General features: G+C 53.4%; 1 protein-coding gene across 1 annotated transcript in view; it reads right to left on the reverse strand.

Annotated features, from left to right (window-relative positions):
• Positions 1-13,062, reverse strand: part of LOC118689675 (transmembrane protein 121) — a 40,576-nt gene extending 27,514 nt beyond the window's left edge. Inside the window, exon 1 of the mRNA XM_036388080.1 lies at positions 12,928-13,062. The gene's annotated coding sequence lies outside the window, so the exon portion shown is untranslated. The remainder of the gene's footprint in view (positions 1-12,927) is intronic.
• Between the last annotated feature and the right edge of the window lie 4,041 nt (positions 13,063-17,103).

The raw sequence follows: 17,103 nt of genomic DNA on the forward strand, positions 1-17,103 counted from the left end.
ATGGGCAGAGCTCACCAGGCTGCACCAGGCTGGAAGTTCAGGAGGGTTCTTTAACTCAGGACAAGGGTCCCACTGAATTTCTAGGATGCTACAAGAACCCTGCAGCCTGGCTGCTCCCAGTTTGGTCTACAGCTCGACCTGAGCAGGTCACTGTGCTGCCAATGGAATGCAAAATGTGCTGGGCTCCCCTTGTGTGGGACAGCAGCCATGAATTTTGTGTGACACCACATGGAACTGAAAGCTCAGGAGTGCTTTGGTGGCATCAGCACACACTGTGCACCAAACTCAGGCATTTCTCCTGCAGCCAGGCTGCTCATCCAGGCTTCCACCACTTCTTCAACATGGGCACTCCTCACCCAGCCACCACCAAAAGCAATGCTTCACTTGGCTGTTTCATCTGACACTCTGCCATCCCAGCAGCAATTTCTGTATTCCAGATCAGCAACACAGATATAAAACAGAAGAGCCAGGGCTTGCATGGCACATCTCTCTCAGCCCCTGACAAGTCACAGCTATCCTGGGAAAGCCTCTTTCACTCTCCAGACCCGCTTCCATTTTCTGGCCCAAACAAATAAACAGCCCTCATCCCAGAGCTACTGCAGCCCAACCATTTTCCAGCTTGATGGCATCTTTCCTATGTACGCCACTGTACCTCTGGGTCAGGGGAGAGTGTTCCCACAGATACAGGTGGAAAAAAGCAGTTATTCACTGTAGAAATTACTGAAGTTGCTTTCTGTGTTGCTCTCTGGGCAAGGCAGTGCCTGGATCCTGCCTGAGCTCTCTGTGAGGCAGGGGCAACAAAGCCCCCACGGCACATGGGGAAAATGGAGCACAGGCTCCTCACTTACAAACAAACACAGCAGCATTTTTTCAGCTCTTATTGGCTGCAGCCCAGAACTGTGTTCAGGCCCAAATATCCATTTTTAGATTTTTGATGTTGAATGATTTAACAATATCGAGGAAGGCAGGAGCCTCATGAAATTCCATTCAGCCACTTGAAAACCCAATTTCTCCACAATTTTTCAAACAGAGAAAGTTTTGATCAGCTGTGGTTTGATGTTGAGTTGACACCTGAATCCAGGTGGTTGCGAGGTTAATGAAGAGCAATGAGTCCCCACAGTCACCTAAACTACCCACGCTCTGTGATTACTTGGCTTCAGGTTTATAAATTCCCCCCAAATCCACATTAAGGCTGTCAGTTCTCCCCTCCCATTCAGCATTTTCTCCCTTTATGTCTGCAGCATTTTTCTCCACTCTTTATTCCCTTCTCCCTGCGTAGTTTTATTTGCCTTTGCCAAGGAAATGGAGTGTAGTGCAACTTTGCAAAGTTCTTTTGCAACTATAAATTTCCTATACTCCCCCTGCTAGACTTGGGCGTGAAGAAGGAGTTCAAAGCAATGCTAATCTCATGAAACTCCTGTGAATTTGACACAGGATCTGTGTAGGACTGCAAGGATTCATTGCCAAAGCCTGCTTATCAAGAGGACAGAATTAATTGTGAGGTTATGAGCCCCACCATGACCTCCACCCTGAGTGAGGGAGGCACAAGCATTGCCCAAGGCCTGGGGGCACACAGTTCTACCTGAGGGGAAAAACTGTGCTGGTTATTAGTTTGGATGAGTTGTGTAGCTGCAGAAAATGTGGGAAGATCAGAAAAGCCAAGAAATCAAAGGAGGAAGCAAAGACAACACAAGATTGATTTGTCAGGGAAATAAGAAGTGAACAAACCAGTGATTATATTGCTGTACCTTGCAGAGGGATGGGGAGGAGTGGAAGGAAGGGGCTCCCATTCCCAGGGAGCCCAGGGTGGTTTGCACACTGAAAACCAGCAGTCATGCTCCCTGAAATTTAAGATAAATAAGGGGAACTCACACAAGAGTAAACAAGAAGCTGGGTATTTTGCAAACTGATTAAAAGAAAGCTTTAAAACAGGAGTTCGTAGCTCCACAGGTAAATTAATTATGTGGAAGCTTCCCAGAAAAGGGATGTGTAGCAGCAGCATAAACTTCAGTGGCACCCGTGGTAGCAGGAGACTGAGGGCAAGGGGAGGTGCTGCTCACAGAGCCACCATGCAGCAGGTTCTCCTGGAAAAAAACAGGGAAGCTGTTGCCAGCCAGGACCTTGCTCACAGAGGCAAACTTCAGCAGGAGCTTAAAACCCAGCTCTAGAAGAGAATCACAAGGTTACAATCCACAGCAGGGAGCACTTGCTCAGACACAGAACTTGACCAGCCTCAGCGCGAGGTGCTGCTGACATGTCTACAGGAATTTCCTTTGCTTTTTAAATGCAGGCATACACGACCACAAGGGTCAGCCCAGGCTGTCCTACCTTTAATAACTCAGGAACTTTAATAATAAAGTTCATTTCAGACTACAACTGGACCTCGCCGTGTGAGTGACAGGCGAGGGCGAGGTGCGGCTATAAAGAAGTGAACCCGCATGGCCTGGCTCTGCTGCTGCTGCAGCAATGAGCCCATGGGAAACAGAAAAGTCATCCCAGGGCAGCAGCAGTGGCAGCTGGAGCTCTTTGCTAATTGCTGAGGACCAGCAGGGACCTGCCATTTGCTTGCTGCCTTGCTGTGTCTGTGTGTGGGAAGGGTGAGGGCACGCTCACACTCTGCCTGGTTTGCAAACAGCACAGGGGGAAAAGTTCAGCTGGAATGCCTGAGCTGGAAAAAAGCAGCTACATATGAGGATTAGTAACACAGCTTTCTTCTTAACTGCAGCTACTAAAGACTCCAGAGATGTGCTTGCCTAAGCAGGTGATGATCTGAGCCTTTCAAAGGTGCTGGCCCAAAAGCAGCTCCCGGGGGCTGTAACACCTGGGCAGTGAGCAAAGCCAGAGGGCCTCCAGCACACTCAGCCCCTGCTCCCAGCTGCTCCAGCAGGGAGTGAACACCAGGAGTGTGGCATGGCCTGAAAACACACATGTCCCCATCTGTGACCATGTTCACAGGGGTCTCAGGATGAGGGAAGAGACGAGAATGTTGACTCCATGTTTCTGAAGGCTTGATTTATTATTTTATTATATATATTATATTAAAACTATACTGAAAGAATAGAAGGAAGGATTTCATCAGAAGGCTAGCTAAGAATAGAAAAAGAAAGAATGATAACAAAAGCTTGTGACTGACCAAGACAGCCCAGACAGCCGGACTGTGATTGGCCATTAATTACAAACATCCAACATGAGACCAATCACAGATCCACCTGTTGCATTCCACAGCAGCAAATAGTCACTGTTTACATTTTGTTCCTGAGGCTTCTCAGCTTCCCAGGAGAAAAAATCCTAAGGAAAGGATTTTTCAGAAAATATCATGGCTACACCCATCTGCTTGTGCAACAGCCAGAGCAGCAGTGGCACATAGAGGGGCTTCTTTCTTTTGGGAGGCCAGAGTGTTTCTCTGACCCTTCTAGCCCTGAGACTATGAGAAGTCTGGATGCTTCCAATGTGCTCATCTGTTTGTTCACTCCAGCCTCACAACCTGAGGAACCCACTTGAGGAACCCAGGGAAGCTGAGGATTTGTTGTCTCCATGGATGCAAGGACCTGGATCTGCTTCCAGATGCTTCCTCTGGGAGAAGGAAAAGGTGTGATGGGCTCGTGCAAACCAACAAAGATTTTGGTCCTTATCGCAAGCACCAAATCCAGATTCAAAGCAAGCTCTCTGTGGATGCTCTGCACAGCTGGACTCTCACATGGGTTTGTCTGCAGAGCTGTCACAGTCTCAGACTCTGCTTTGCAGCCAGATTTTTGTATTCTGTGCTGATTTCCCAAGGGTCTCCATTTGGGCTTATCATCCCCACAGGGATCAGTAGGACTGCAGCTGCTGTCCTAGCATCTGCAGCCAGCTCTGCTGAGCAGCAGTGTGGTCTGCTGGAAAAAGCAGGGGCTGGCAGCCAGGGGCATGGAAAGCCAGCCCAGCACTGCCAGGAGCCTCCACTGAGGGCTCAGTCAGGCTGATGTGTGTCCTCAGAGCTATGCCAGGCCTGTCCCAGCCAGGCACTGACACGGTGCCCTCGTGTCCTGATCATCAGGGACAGCACTGGGGAGCCCTGCGGGTGCAGCAGGCAGAGGAGAGCAGGCAGGGTCCATTCTCCCACCCCAGCCCTTCCCTGGGCTCTGACTTGTGAAGCTCAATGCTGAAAGCCTACAGCATCCATGGCCAGGATCAAGTGAGAGGAATGGAATTAAAACAGCCAGGGTAGGCCTACATTCTGGCAACAGGCAGGTGGCTGAGATATCTCCTCTGCCCCAGCTCCACATTTTGGGACAGGCCTGGGAAGGAGTCCTTCTGCAGAGAAGCCTGGTGGCTGCAGAGCCAAGCACTGCTTGCTTGCAGAGTCTTTCCAATCTCCCTGAGTGCTTCTGGCCTTTCCCAGCCTGTTCTTGGAATTACAGTTCCATGGAATTACAGGTCAGCATCAGGCTGGAACAGCCATACCAGACAGCAGTAGCCACCTAAGGTGATGCAGACCCATAAGTCTGGGTTAAAATCTTGATTAGCATCAGCTGCATTCCTTTTTGTGGTGATCCTGTGATCCACAACTGATGCACACTTCATGTTTTACCACCACCTTCTAAATATCTGTATTAATGCCTCCCTGTGCTCCTTGACTCTTTGCTCCATGGTCACTGTGCTTGGATGTGCAGTACAGGCACTGCCCAGCACAGGCATTCAAGCCAGATTAGCAGCAGCAAAGCTTTGTTAATACAGCTCTATAATGATGCCATCCTAGCCCCTTCAGTCTGGAGGAGCTGGACCCACAGAAAAGCACTCTTGTCCCTCAATCACTGCACAGAGCCACAACAACATCACCTGGGGTGCCACTGGAGCCAGGCCCACTGGCACATTTCCTTGCTACCACACTCCTTCAGCTGTAATAACACTCCAGTGGAAAAATTATGGATGCACTTTGCCAGGTGCCTGTGATGGATTTTGCAGTGATGGATTCTGCATCTGGTTATTAACCTCTTGCAAAAGCTCAGTGTTATCTTGCATGGAAGTATATTAAGTTAAACAGCTGTTGATAACTTATCTCCCATTATCCATGACTTTATTCAAGGCCAATATTTACTCACATCCCAGAAGCATTGTTGCATTCCCAATGGCACTGTTTGTGGAGTCAAATGAGAGCTATTTTTAATAGGTCTTAGGTACTCAGAGGACCATGTTACCCAAGTGCCTCCTAATCCTGAATGTGCAACACAAGAAAACTCTGCACGGGTTTTACAAGGTCTGGACACAGTGCACATCTGCAGAGGAAAGCTAATCTGGAGGAGGAAACCCAGCTTGGGGAGCATCTCCTGCAGCCACAAAGGTGCTGACCCAAATCCCCCACCGCCTGCATCCTGCCCCAACCACTTGCCATGCTGCTGTTTCTCACCCCTCCTCCCTGAGAAGGCAGGTCAGCTACGGGCCAGCAGGTCCCAAAATGTCCCAGCCACCAGTGTGACCCTTTCACTTCCCTTTTTCATCCTCTATTTCAACCAAAGGATCAGAAGAGACATCCCCTGCCACTCCACTCAGTCACTCAGATGAGGGTAGGTAGGTTACTCTCAGTTGAACAAAATCATTCCCTGGGCTTTTGCTGTGGACACTGTCAGGAGTGTGTCAGGAGTTTGCTTCACAGTATTTTTCCATTCTCTTCTTTACTACTTTTGGGAGTCCATTCTCTTCTTTACTACTTTTGCTGATGCTATCACAGTGTGGCAAAGCCTTAGGCAGACTTAGACCCTGCTGTGCTGGACGTGGCAGAAGCAATGATCAGAGAACAGAATTTGCATCCAAAAAAATTAGATCTCTGCAGTATAACTTCTCCCACCATTATCAAAAGGACTGGGATGGAGACTGGGCATTCTGGGATGAGTTCCCAGGCATTTCCCACCCACACAAGCACTGCCAGGCACTCAGCAGAGCTCCTGCCTCAAGTTTTCAGGTGTGAAGGCAGTTTCCCAGTGAGCTGCACAGCCCGGGCTCCACTGATGACCTCTACTCTCCTCCACACCACCACTGGTCCACACTGCAATAAGAAATCAGATCGTGGTGACCACTGGACTGTTTTATGATGCCACTGGAGCTGGTGGAGTCAGCAGGGCTGAACCCTGATCTGTGAGCAAGTGGCAGCCCCTGGAATGGCCAAGGGCCAGCAAGAGACCGCAGTTAATGCTGAGTCTAAGCTGCAAGTGGCAGGTACATTTTAAGTGTGTCCCCTGACTCAGTACCCAGCTGTGGTGAGTTTATAGCCTTTGATATTGTTACATTCATCATCAGGAATCTCCTAGTTCCTTGGAAATACAGCATCAAGCTCTCCAGGGCTGGTTTCAGTAGTTTTATTCCCAGGTAATAGCCCTCTCCCTCATTTATAGCTATGTCTAGACACATGGTGAGGAAGGTACTATAAATGCTTGATGGAAAAACCTTGTCTACCTCCTAATTCCTGCATTTCACATCCCTAGCATGCACAGAGTACATGGTTATAAAGGCTGTGCTCACACACCTTCCCATGGCACCAGCCCTGTGTGACAGCACCTCGCTGTCCCTGCCATGGGGACACAGCTGGCCCAGCCCAGAGGGTGGCAGGGGCAGGAGGCTCTTAGCTCTGGTCCTACAGGAGGGAGGCTCTTTGCTCTGGCCCTACAGGAGGCTCTTTGCTCTGGTCCTACAGGAGGGAGGCTCTTCGCTCAGGCCCTACAGGAGGCTCTTTGCTCAGCTCCTACAGGAGACTCTTAGCTCTGGTCCTACAGGACAGAGGCTCTTTGCTCAGGTCCTACAGGAGGGAGGCTCTTTGCTCAGGCCCTACGGGAGGCTCTTTGCTCAGCTCCTACAGGAGACTCTTAGCTCTGGTCCTACAGGAGGGAGGCTCTTTGCTCTGGTCCTACAGGACAGAGGCTCTTTGCTCTGGTCCTACAGGACAGAGGCTCTTTGCGCAGACCCTACAGGAGGCTCTCTGCTCAGGCCCTACAGGAGGAAGGCTCTTTGCTCTGGTCCTACAGGAGAGAGGCTCTTTGCTCAGGCCCTACAGGAGACTCTTAGCTCTGGTCCTACAGGACAGAGGCTCTTTGCTCAGGCCCTACAGGACAGAGGCTCTCTGCTCAGGCCCTACAGGAGGAAGGCTCTTTGCTCAGCTCCTACAGGAGGCTCTTTGCTCAGGCCCTACAGGAGGAAGGCTCTTTGCTCTGGCCCTACAGGAGGCTCTTTGCTCAGCTCCTACAGGAGACTCTTAGCTCTGGTCCTACAGGACAGAGGCTCTTAGCTCTGGTCCTACAGGAGAGAGGCTCTTTGCTCAGACCCTACAGGAGGGAAGGCTCTTTGCTCAGGCCCTAGAGGAGACTCTTAGCTCTGGTCCTACAGGAGGGAAGGCTCTCTGCTCAGGCCCTATAGGACAGAGGCTCTTTGCTCAGGCCCTACAGGAAGCTCTTTGCTCAGCTCCTACAGGAGACTCTTAGCTCTGGTCCTACAGGACAGAGGCTCTTTGCTCTGGTCCTACAGGAGAGAGGCGCTTTGCTCAGGCCCTACAGGAGACTCTTAGCTCTGGTCCTACAGGACAGAGGCTCTTTGCTCTGGTCCTACAGGAGAGAGGCTCTTTGCTCAGACCCTACAGGAGGGAAGGCTCTTTGCTCAGGCCCTACAGGAGACTCTTAGCTCTGGTCCTACAGGACAGAGGCTCTTAGCTCTGGTCCTACAGGACAGAGGCTCTTTGCTCAGACCCTACAGGAGGCTCTTTGCTCAGGTCCTACAGGAGGCTCTTTGCTCAGGTCCTACATTCTGCCTTGAGAAAATGGTCAAGTGAGAAGGAAAGAAGGAAGAGAGGTTGCAAATCCCCTTGGGAAGATGCAGCAGGAGCAGCTCTCTCCTCGTGGCATTTCTCAGCACTGCCCTTCCAAGCACCAGGCAGGACACTGTGGAGAGGAAGAAATTAAACTCATATGTGAACAAGAGGAAGGAGAGGACGTATTTATTCCTTTTTTGGGGATGCTGATTCAATATTAATCAAAACCAAGAAAATTAACATAATGGGATGAAATCCTACAATTTTCAAGGCCTCTATGAATGTCAAAAAATCATTCACTAAGTTTAAATACTGTGTTTAATGCACCCATAATTGCAGTGGCATAATTCCTTGTGCAGAGTGAGTCTGACTACCTGTTTTACATCTCCCCAGGGCACTGGAAACAACTGGGGCCTCTGAGCAGGATGAGAGTGGTCAGGGTGAACACATGCTGAAGCCTGGGGATGACCCAGTGTCCCTGAGACAGGACACATCACAGGCAAGGATAATTAAATCACAGCCCTTGGAAGATGATGGTGGTGCTGACCAGGACCAAGCACACATGGGAAGGGGCTTGAGATGGGGCTGATCCCATCCCACCTCAGCCAAAACACAGAATCATAGAATCATTTAGACTGGAAAAAGCTGCTAAGGTTGTAGAGTCCAACCACTAACCTAGCACTTCCAAATTCACCACTGAATGACATCCCTAAGTGGCACATCATTTAAATCCCTCCAGGGATGGTGACTCAACTACTTCCCTGGGCAGCATGTTCCAGTTCTTGACAATCCTTTCTATGAAAAATAGAAATATCCATCCCAAATCTCTCCTGGTGAACCTTGAGACCATTTCCTCTTGCCCTATCTTATTACCTGGAAGAACTGGGCAACTCCCACCTTTTTAGAGCCTCTTTTCAGGTGGTCCTAGAGAGCTGTAAGGTCCCCAGAGCCTCCCTTTCTCCAGCCTGAGTCCCCCAGCCCCTCAGCCACTCCTCATCAGATGTGTGCTCCAGACCCTTCACCACCTTTGTTGCCCTTCTCTGGATTTGCTCCAGCACCTCAATGTCCTTCTTCGAGTGACTGGCCCAAAAATGAGCTCAGACAAAGCAAAGAGGCAGTCAGGAACTGATGGTGAGTGAGCTGTGACCCACCTGGGGTGACTCTGCTGCCAGCAAAGGTTGTGGTGCCAGTTGTTGTCGACTGCTTTTCAGCTCTTATGTGTATTAATGCAGTGCACAGCACTTGGAGCCTTCAAGATAAAAGGTACTTTCACCAGCACTTCAGTGGCTTGTTTCCTATTATAGGTCTGGTTTTGACACTCCCCCACCCTCTTATCTAACTTTCTCTACAAAGCTCTTCTCACTTTTTCATCTCTCTTCTGTGGTCCCTAGCCAGGGAAAAAACAAAACAACAAAAACAATACCAACATATTTGTTTCCTTTTCGGAGAGCTTGAGCTTAGTCAGACACAGTGATCTAGAGAAAGGAAACTTGCACAAAGGTGATTCTATAACAAAGAAATACACATACTTTGCTGTAAACTCCTCTCTTCAAATGGCTTGGTACTTAAGGAAAAAAGGCCTTTGTTTTTTCTCTTTATGTTTTTAACGAGCCTAGTGAATGTTTTAATTAAGTTGGATAGAAATTTTCACAGTGACTTGATGTGAAAATGTGAGCCTTTAAGAGTCGCCTTTGATGTTTGAGTTATGTTTTAAACACTTGATGAGTCCTGCAGAGCTGGTAATCCTTTTAGCATAGCTAATAGCTGTTGCTGGAGTGCTCCTGAAATCCTGTTTTGTTTCTGTCTTCCGGGCTGGAGGCCCCTCCAGAATGGCAGCACTCCACCCTGGAGCTGTTTGCAGCTGCCAGAGCCAGGAGCCCCCACACCACTGAAGACCCCAGGGCTGGTGGATCTCTGCTGGGAGCCCCGGGAGCATTCCCACACTCCCAACAGGCTGATGCTGGACAGCTCCGGGATGCCCCGGCAGGAATGCCACATCTCGGCGGCATTTCAGAGTTGTGCCAGGGGCGGTCAGAGGAATTTATAAGCCCCTGGATGGGTCACCTGGTGCAGCAGGAGCTCAGGAATGATCCCCCGACCCTGCACTCAGCAGTGGAGCACACACCGCAGCCTGTGTGTGCCATCCTCTGCTGTGTTCAGTGTTGCTACCTTAAAATAAGACTTTTCATTATCAAATATTTTGAGTTCAGTTCTCTCCAGATTTGGCAAGCCACCCCACACCTTGTAAACAGGCTTTCCTCTGCTCTCTAACTCTGGATTTGCTTGAAGGATAGGTAGCAAACTGACTTTGGGGAAATGCAAATGCCTTCCACAAAGGATGCTGCAGGGAGAGATGAAAGCCAACTCCATTTGCATTAGTTCTGTAACTGGATGTTTTCCCTCTCCCGTTTAGACTGTAGTTCACACACCACACACACACACACATTTTTGCCACTGAGCTATTTGTTGTCAGCTGCTCCTCCCAGGAGTTTTGAAGAAATCCCCATTTACACACAAAGCTACTTGTCAGGGCACTGGCAGCAAGCTGCCCAGGCAAAAGGAGCATCCCCAGGAGCTGGGATTCAGCAGAGCCCTGCCGTGGCCTTTTGGGCAAGTGCCACCTTGCTCTGTAGCCCTGTGCACACCCCGAGCCTGCAGCAGCAGCAGCAGGACCCTCCTGCACCGCCCCCGGGCAGCATTGCTGTCAGAACAACCACAAGAAAACCAAGCTGAGGAGCTCCAACCCGGTGCACTGACTGTGCTTTTAGGTGTCCCACAGCAAAATAGCAAGCTCCAGTTTGTTAAGGCAGAGAAGCAGACACAGGAAAGCACTCTCTCTCTCTCTGGATCCATGAGCCAATTAACAGAAGGAGCAGGGCTGTCTCACAGGTTGGTGTGTGCACGGCACTCCTGGGATGGATATTCACCCCACTGCTGCTGCTGCCTCTCCAAGCAAGGGCCCAGAGCCGCCTCTGCGTCTCCTCTGAAGAGCTCCTTGGAGTGCCTGCAGGGCACAGCGAGGCACCAGAGCCCCAGGACACGGGGAAGCAGCACTGGGGACTCGGTGCCAGATCGAGCTCCAGCTGAGCTGCTGTGCCAAGCCGTGCTCACTTCCCTCAGCGCATTGCTCTGAGACCCTCCTCCACCATTTGCACGGCTTTTTGTACATATTCCCTTCATTATTTTTTACATATTCCCTTTATTATTTTTTACATATCCCTTTATTATTTTTGTACATATCCCTTTATTATTTTTAAAGGGAGCAGGGGATGCCTCTCTGGCAGCAACCAGAGGAGTTTAAGAACAGTTATGCTCAGACAACCTTTGAAGCCACCGAGGTTAAGGGGATGGGGCCGGAGATCCTAAAACTGCTAGCGTCCTAACCAGAGGCGTTTCTGCTTTAAACAGGCAGCCAAACATCTGTTTTCATTCTGACAGCAAGAGCTTCGAATTGGGAAACAGATAAAAACCCAGGGAAACGCATAAAAACCCAGTTTATATTCAGTCTCGTCTACTGTTGGTTGTGGCAAAACCCATAGAGAGCCCTAAAATTGCAGAATCTGTGCTTATTTCACCTTATGTCAGCGATGCTCAGGAGAAGGGGATTTCTGGAGGAGGATTTTTGCACGCAGCGATCAGACCCCCGTAGTCACATCCGTTCTTGCAGATAAACCCAGGGCACCCTTAGGTACACAACAGGCAGCTGAGGGAAGCCCGGTGCCACCTGCGGTCCATGCCCACAGGGCAGACATCCCGCAGCCGGGATGTGGCCCCAGGCAGACCGAGGAGCTGTGCGTGACCCGCGGGGCACAGCAAGCTTGGGAGGTGTGCAGGGGATCCTGATGGGACTGGGCACCGCTGTGCGCCCACGTGAAGGTGGCTCACAGCTAGAGCCAGCCAGGTTCCCGGCACAAACCACCACGGGACACCTAAATCTTCGTGCCAGCTGCCCGCCTGCCCAAGGAGAAGCGTGACAGCGGCATGTCCAGAGGGAGGACCCCAGATCTGACAGGTCCCCAGAGCAGGAGCACAGAGCAGGCTCCCCAGGCGATGCGCTGGGCTGAGCACACCTTCCCTTCCGCAGGGCAGAGCCACAGATCGATACCCCACGCCCACGGCAAGTCACAGCTCAGCCGCACAGCCCGTCTGCACGGTCGATGGCGACAGCCTGCCACCGTGCAGGGAAAAGAGGGAAGAGGCTGCAAACAGGGATCTTCCACGCACAGTGAAGCGCCCCGGTAAAACCCGCACCCGGTGGCAGCGGCAGGGCAGGACCCCCAGCAGCACCCCTGGCCCTTGGGGCACACCAGCTCTGCCGGTGGGCAGCGCCTCCGCGGCCGGGGAAGGAGGGGGAAAGTCCCGCTCAGAACGTGTTCAGCACTCTCAGGGAAACCCGACCCCCTCCTCATGTCCCCGGCTGTGCTGCCTCTCCCGTGGGCTATGTCCCCTCTCCCACACTCTCTTTCTGTGGTCGACTGCGAAGGGAACGCGTTCCCAAGGCGGAAACGGGAGCATCCCGAGCCTCCCGGCACTCAGCTCTGCCACACGGCTGGAGGGAGTCCGCGTTCCCTGTGGAGAAGCGAGCTCCAAAACGGTGCTCAGCCTCCAGCCGAGGCCTAGCGGGGAGCATCCCCAGGAGCGGGACGGGCCCCGCGGGGCGAGACACCCGCACCCGGAGCAGCAGCGGGCTCCGGGCATGTCCTTCGGGGCTCCCCCGTCCCACCGGTCCCTCTCGGGGCTCCCACCCCGAGGCCAGGTTCCCCGAAGCCAAGTTTGGTCCAAGAGCAACAGAACCTTCTCCCGCAGCAGCCCGAGCAGCCGACCTCGCTCTCCGCCTGGCCCCTCGCCGCTGCGGCCGGTCCGAGCGGGACCCCGGGCCACGGCGCTGTCCGGCCGGGGGGCTCGGGGCTGCGGGCGCAGCAGGGAGCGGAGGGGAGGGCGAGCGGCGGGCGGGGCGCGCAGCCGGGGCAGACCCATCGCCGCAGCATCCGCCGGGGGATCGGGGGGCGGCGGGAGCGGGGAGCCGGTGCCCGCTGGGACCGCAACGGGGGAAACTTGTGCCGCGTCCGGAGCCCGGCGAGACGATAGCGCGGCGGATGAGGGGGGATGCGCGGCGGGCACGGCGAGGCCCCCGGGTGCCGCCGGCCGTGCCTTACCTGCCGGGCCGCTCCGGAGGCTGCGGTCCGCGCCGTAAATCCGTGTGCCGGCTGCGGAGCCGGGTGCGGCGCCGGGCGGGCGGGCGGGTGCCCCCCCCGGGGCCGAGGAGCCCCGGCCGCCCGGCGCTCAGCCCCGCCGCCCCCGCCGCGCTGCCCGCCGCCCCGCCTCGCCGCCCGCCGCCCCGCCTCGCCGCATCGCCGCCGCTGCCGTCGGGGCCTGCGGCCGCCCCGCCGCCGCTCGCCGCCCCGCGCCGGCCCCGCGGCCCCGCGCCGCGCTCCGCCGTCCGCGGGAGGCGCTGGGGGCGGGCGGGGGGCGGCGCGGCGAGGGGGCCGTGCCCACCGCCCCTCCGCCCCGCGCTGCGGGCACCGGCCCCGCCGGGAGGGGCCGGCGGCACCCCCGAGCCCGCCGGCCCGGCCGCGGCCCCGTCCCCCGGGCGTTCCGGGGGTTCCTCCACCGCCGTCCCGCAGCCTGGGTCCCCCATCCCCGCTCTCGGCGTCCGGGAGCAACCCGTCCTCCGGGATCCCGTCCCTTTGTCGCTGGGTCAGGGACTTGTCCAGGACCTCGGCACAGCCGAACCCATCCCTGGGACCGAAGAGCGGCATCAGAATCCAGAGCCTTTGCCTCCTTCCCCCCGCCTCCATCCCTGCGGGCTGCGGTCAGTCCCCGAGCCCCGGAGTCCTCAGCGCCGACCTCTGGAGCCGATGCCGCTGCCAGAGCCCAGGACTCCCTGTCCCTACCCTGGGGAGCCCTCTGGCCAGCCCCAGAGCCCAGGACACTGGAGCTCTCCTGCCCGTGCCCCGCAGTGGCTCGGCAGCTCCCAGGGGAAATGGGCAAGGGGCTGCCCAGTGTTCTCCGGCCCGCTCAGCCTGCCCCACGGCCCCACAGCAGAGGTCGCACACCGTCCCGCCGCTGGCACAATCAGGCTCATGCCCTGCCTCAGTGCCCATTTCGCAGTGCCCCTCCTGCCGCAGCTCTGAACTTCCCACCGCTCCCAGCCCTGCCCAGGCACAGGTACGATGCTTCTCCGGGAACAGTGCTGCAGCAGCTCCAGCCCCAGCGGCGCTGAAACCAACCTGTCATAGGTGGGCTTTGCGTGTGGGTGACCAGCATAGGAACGGATACTGCAGGAAATCTCTTAACTCCACAGATTTTGGCTTTTGGCAGCAGCATCCGAAGAGTGGTGAGTTCTGTCCTAGACATCTAGCCTCAGACTGAGAGTTTTCCTGAGGTGCAGAACCGGTGATCCAGGAGAAGTGACTCCTTCTGGCTGTCCTCCTCACCGAGGATGTGCAGCACTGAGAACCGAGGGGCAGAGGGACACCAGGCTGAGCCCTGCTCGCAGCCTCACCCGCTGGCAGGTTCACAGCGCTTCACCGAGAGGGAACCACTTCACCTCCACACCCTGCGAGGGGCAGAACTGTCCCTTCATGCAGGAATGGGGGACCCTTCTGGGGTGCAGAATTGTCTGGCCCAGGGGCTCCCACTCCTCCCAAGCTGCAGCTGCCCCTGTCAGGGCTGGCTGCCTCAGCTCCCTGAAATCTCTGGCTACAGTTCTGGGATGCACTGGGATGCTAACTGTGGGAGAGTTAGCAAAGCCAGAGAAACCAAGTGCTTCTGGAGACAAAGCCTGGAGGCTGCTCTGCACCAGATCACCATGCAGAAGCTGGGTGTCTTCATAGCCTCTTGCCTGTAGCCAACACTGCTCCAACTGAAAGAACCCTGTGGAGTTATGGATGGGGCTTTGTGAGAGGGGAGCCCTCCCAGGCAGTGGGATGAAAGCAGATTAAGGCTGCAAGAGTATTTCGATGAATATGAGCTTAATCCACTAACCAGATCAATCAAAGCTGCAAGTGATGCTTTTCCCCTGGAGTGTCTTGCTGTTCCTGTGCCTGTTCACTGCAGGAAAAGAAGCTCTGCCTGGCATGTACAGCAGCTGCTCTCCTACATCTGGACTCACTTTATCTGTGCAAGCCAGCCACAACCCTAATTTCCAACCATATTAACAAGCAGTACTGTAGAGTGCCATGAGGGACCTGTGTCCATGCCAAGTATGGCAGGCAGGCCTCCCTTCTGAGTTGGAGCACCAGTGTGGCTGGCATGGGAAGTCTTGCAGAGCAGGGCAATTTAGAGATATCTCTGTGCAGTTCTGGTCACTTATCACACTTATGCTGAATTATGCTTCACTTTTACAAACTCTAATGGTGTTACTCCAGTAAGGCGAAGCCAGCTCTTATGCTAATTTGACTATTTGTTAGTCTCATAACCCTTACTTACATTTACTGCCCAGCTTAATATTGTCAACATGCCTTAATTTTAGTGTGAGAGTGCTTTTATGGGGAATTATAACAGTAGAGGTTAAATTGCACAAATGCAACTTCCCAACAGGTCCATACCTGTGGAGTTTATAGCTGAAGAGATTTGTACATCATCACACCTGACCTTATGGACACCACTGGTTATTTCTGCATCAGCTCTTGTGTTTGACTTGGCCATATCTACTGATTTATTCATTGAGGGGTGTTTCCACATCACTTGTGAGCCCTGCTGAGCCCCCTGAGACCATGTCTCTCCATACCACGGGTCTGCACTGCCTCACCTCCCAAGAGTGCTGAGTGACAGCAGACTTTACTGAGCAGGGAGCACACAGGGCATGAGCTCAGAGAGTTTAACTGTGAGTCAGCACGGGGTCATTTGAGCCAGTGCAGAACAAGGTTTATGGATCTTAAGGGTCCTTGTTTGGAAATACACATTAGTTGGTTGTCTGTGTCATAAATCTCCCCATTTATCCCGCTCGAGCTGGATGAATAATTGGAGAGAGGTTTGTGGCTAATTGATTTGCTGATCAGTGGAAAGAAATCATGAATAATTTATTTGATGAATATTCCTCAACCATCCGTAAAGCTGGTCAGTTACTGAAAATAATTAGTTGCAAACACTCAATTTTTCAGCCAATGGCTTTGTTCGTTGGCAAGAGCACCTCGCACTTCGCACTCTCCAGAGCGGGTCCCCATGGATTTCTGGATTTCTCTTGGGCTCTATGCAGACAGAGGCTGCTCTTCAAAGCAGCCTGAGGACTTCACCTTGGCTGTTCTGTCCATCCACACTTCACAGTTCACACTGCAAAGCTCCCTTTTCCTCCCTTTCTTTGCAGGCACAGATCCTCCAGGCTGCACAGAGCTTTCCAAGCAGGGTTCTGCTGATACCTCCCCTTGGGGTCAAGACTTTGAGCAGTTTTGCCAGTGGAAGGGGAGGATGCAGGTGCAAATGTCTGTGACACCATCAGCTGTGACAGCATCAGCTCCTGGCTTTCTGCGTGGCAGATTTGCTGTCTTGGATGAGTCCCACACAAGGTGGGACCCATGAATCCAACCTTTGGAGCAGAGGTGCTGCCTCTCACACAGCTAAGGGACAGAGCAAAGGCACAACAGAGGAGGAACATCCTGCACCAGCCAAGCCCTAAGTCCTTTTTCTAAGCATAAACCCTTAAGCAGGCCACACAACCATGTCATGTTTCCTGTATCTGCTCGAGTCCTGGTTCTCCCTTTGCAGGCATCCTTGCAGCACCTGGCACAGTAATCAGGCAAGACCTGCATGGCTGCCTCTTCTGGGTGCTAAAAAAAAAAAAAAAAAGGAAAAAGAGACTCTTTGGTTTCTCTAAAATTGCTGTTTATTTGCCAGTTTTTGCATGTTAAGATTTCTGAGAAAACAAACAATCTCCAGAGGCTTCTTGATGTTATTTGCCTCCTAGCAGAAATCCTATCAGCTTCTCCTGTGGTTCTCAGATGTGGCGGGGGCAGCTCCCCTCCTTCCTCTTTTTTCACCCCTAAGCAACACGCAGACACCCTCCCCGTTGAATTAACATCATCTTTCCTCTGCAATATCGTCTGGGACTGACTGTCTTGGCTCACAGTTGCAAATTTGTTCTCTCCCGTGCTGGGGATTCCGAGCAGCAGGAGTCAGGATCTGCCGGCAGTGTTTGCAATCCTGTGCCAGGCTGCGCTTGTTTGGGAATGAGCATCTCCCAATCTCCTGTTCCCGTGGAGCCGGGGGCGATGCAGGAACCCCTGCAGAAGTCCTACCTTGTTTAAGCTCAATGGGAATAGGATACTGAAGAGCACATGAGCGGTCCCTGACTGGGCGGGGAGTGCTCCTTCCCTGTGGGAACCCCAGGACTT

The sequence above is a fragment of the Molothrus ater genome, chromosome 9, assembly GCF_012460135.2.
Source record: "Molothrus ater isolate BHLD 08-10-18 breed brown headed cowbird chromosome 9, BPBGC_Mater_1.1, whole genome shotgun sequence".
Taxonomy (NCBI): Eukaryota; Metazoa; Chordata; class Aves; order Passeriformes; family Icteridae; genus Molothrus; species Molothrus ater.